Here is a 403-nt window from a genome sequence, read left to right on the forward strand (position 1 = left end):
GGCATAAGGGCAACAAGGGCACAAGTCAATTGTGGGGGGGTCAGGGAATACATGGGCATGACTGGGAATAAGGTGGGGGTGCCCTAAACCCTTTAACTATAGCCAGGGGCCCCATTCAGTGTTGGACTGGGCTTGGATCCAGCACAGAACCACAATGCTGGGGTACAGGGTTATATATCTGGGTGCAAGGTAAATGTATCCCTGGGCCAAGCTCGCTGCCCATTGGTTTTCAGGGGAATGTACAATGTATCATTCAGTGTTGGACCGGGCCCCGAGGGCCGAATAAATGGGGAAAGGGTTAATAGCAAGCCCAGTATAAATAATGCAGCGAATGCATGGAAGTGGTTTTGGGATCTGCCCGCCGGCGCCACCTAGTGGAGGAAATAAAGAGAGAGGCTGGGGG

The sequence above is a fragment of the Xenopus tropicalis genome, chromosome 8, assembly GCF_000004195.4.
Source record: "Xenopus tropicalis strain Nigerian chromosome 8, UCB_Xtro_10.0, whole genome shotgun sequence".
Lineage (NCBI taxonomy): Eukaryota > Metazoa > Chordata > Amphibia > Anura > Pipidae > Xenopus > Xenopus tropicalis.